Genomic DNA, 2838 nt, shown 5'->3' with positions numbered 1-2838 from the left:
TAGCTAGTAAAGATACATTACTAGAGTTTAGAAGAGCAAAAACTTTCAGTCTATAGTAAACATTAGGTTCTTACTTCAGACTGCAGAATATTCAATGTCTGTGTACAAAGAAGACCTGCATAGCTATTTTAGTTGAACTAAAAGTTCACATAGTCCTTCTCCTTCCTGTCTCAGACATGAGGAATTGAGAATCTAGCTAAACGACTCGCCTAAGAAGCTTACACTACATAAAAGGGATGTCAAAAACTCTCCGTGTTTTAAAAACTCATAATTCATTAACGCTTTCAGTAAGCGCATAAAATTTAATCAAAAAGTAAGAGTCTGAGATTACGCCTACGACCTGAGAGTTTCTCTTCAAAGGTCACCCTGTGCTTCCAACTTTAAACTGAGATGAATAGCTCTGCCCACTTTGAAAAAGTAGAAAATGACTCAGAATATGGCTATTCAAATGTGTGGTAACTGAGAGAAATTTCCACTTTAGTATTTTCAAGACATTCTCTAGCATTAGCTCTACCTGCATTGTCATATTATTTAGCCATTTTATCTACAATAATGAGAAGTAGACAATGACTGAAAAAATAGGAAACAGTATATATTTGCTTTTCTAAAACAAACAAATCACCATGGATATGTAGACCTGGAAAGTCATACGAAGTGCCAGGTTTTGGTAATTCATATTATTTTCTCCAAAAATAAGTAAGATTGTTGGGTTTACAGGAGAGTATCAAGAACATGTATAAGACATATACAACTTCTGAAGAGCAAAAAGCAAACTTTATTATTATAAGAAATTTATAACACTGAATCAAGGCTCATTGATTATATAATATCAGCAAGAACCTTATATTTTAATGCTCTTTAGGGTCTTGTAAGTAATTTAAAGGGACAGTTTTCGATCTTTATTTAAAGTAACCCTTTTTTTTCTAACGTAGAATCCTCTGAGGTCCAGTCCCTATTTCCCTTTATTTCATCTGATCCCATCAAAGTGCCCCCGTCACTGCTCCTGAGTACACCTGGCATACTCCCATGTCAAGGCCATGCCACTCGCTGTTTTCACCCCTCGGGATGGGTGTAAATCCCTCCCCCAGCAAGGGTGTAAATCCCTCCAGGAACACTTTAAAAGTAGCTATCAAAGGTTACATTCTTACTTAAGCCTTTCATGAGCAACTGTTTACGGTTTCAACCAATCCTAACCTCAGTAGTCCTTATCTTCCATTCCTGCTTCATTTGTTTCCTCCAAAATGCATTACCATATACCAGAACATACATTTAGATTGTTGTCTTACTTTCTGTTAGGATGTAAGCTCAATGAAGGAAGAGATTTTTTAAAATCTATTTAGTCTGTTAACATGGAGTAGCATAAAACCTTCATTGGATTAATGAATTTGTGATTACAAGAATGAAGAAATTGTTATACAAGGTAATAGCATGATGAAGGTGGTGCTGTTTTGGTTGAATTTGGATAAGCAGCCTGCAGCTTCATTGCCTTCTGTAGACAGTCTAAGGCTTTCCAGCAAAGCAAAAAGAATCACCAAGATGGAGTAACTACTTCTTAGGACAGATGAGATTATTAAGGTCTCGGGAGTCAGAAGACTTTGCCAAAGTTCACCTAGCTTTAAATATCATCCTTCTTTAAATGCAAGTGTAACTCTTTCAAATACAGTAAATATACAAAACATTCTGTAACTTTTAAGTCAAATTCTAGGGATAATAAAAAATCTGGATGCATATCAGACAGCATTAATCAATTTTATATAGAGTACATTTACCCAAATTCTTCAGAGCAAACATTCTGAATAACATTCTGTATAACATTTCACTAAGGCAAGATTATGAATTCAGTACCAATATTGCAAAGTCTACAGGCTTAGTTCAGTATTAAAGATTTTAAGCCTCAATGTTCTTTATATTTTGTTCTTTACAGGATGAATTTGGCAAAATTATGCTTCTAAGCAACGTGTTCCACAAACAGAGATGATTCATAACCTATTCAGCTAAGAGTGCTATAGGACAAATATTTAATTTAATTTAATGTCCAGCATTTTAACATTATGTGGAGGTGTTTAATGTGTTTACTTTTCTTTGTAAGGGCAGAAAACTCACTTAATAATTGCAGTTTAAGGTGAACAGCTTTTGAGAAAGCGCAATACATATTAAAACAGCTACCTAAGCCAAAGTATATAAAGATTTATAAATATGTGTATGTTTTCATTGAAGTTAAAGCACCTGTTATGTGTTCTAGCTGGTAGAAAGGCAGATTAAATGATATTTGACCCATACTTTTGATTTTAAAATTTTGTTGAAATTAGTTATTGGACACATATGTGAAGGAAAATTATTTGGCCTGTCATCGAGAATGGCACCCAAATTATAAAGTAACACATTGTTTCCAAGAGTAATTAACATTTCCAATTAGAAAAGAATCTCCAAAGAGAATAATTCTCAATTAATTCTTCTAGACTAAAGGACACATCAAGGAGTGCATGTTCCGTGATTATTCCTTGGATTTTTTAGGACTGAGCCAGACACTGAGTCCTGCATTAAATAAACAGTAAACTCAGTGTATAGGTGTAACAGAGTAGGGCTCATCGCACTTAGCCTGACTGAGAAGGTAGACTCTAGTTATTTGATCCTTTTCTCCATACTCAAAGCTGAGTCGCCTTTATCCTCATTTCTTCCCTCCTACTAACTGCAGCATCCGGGTTATTCCCAGAATAACCAAAATGATTTCTCAGTGACACCATCTTGAGGTACGTTGTCCCATTCGAACCAATTCCTGCTATGAGGGAGGAAAGCAATTCTCCCGCTGATTTGTCCTTTCAGTCCAAAGGGATCAGC

The sequence above is a fragment of the Chinchilla lanigera genome, unplaced genomic scaffold (assembly GCF_000276665.1).
Source record: "Chinchilla lanigera isolate Chin_1 unplaced genomic scaffold, ChiLan1.0 scaffold00026, whole genome shotgun sequence".
Classification (NCBI taxonomy): Eukaryota; Metazoa; Chordata; class Mammalia; order Rodentia; family Chinchillidae; genus Chinchilla; species Chinchilla lanigera.
This window is presented reverse-complemented; position numbering follows the sequence as displayed.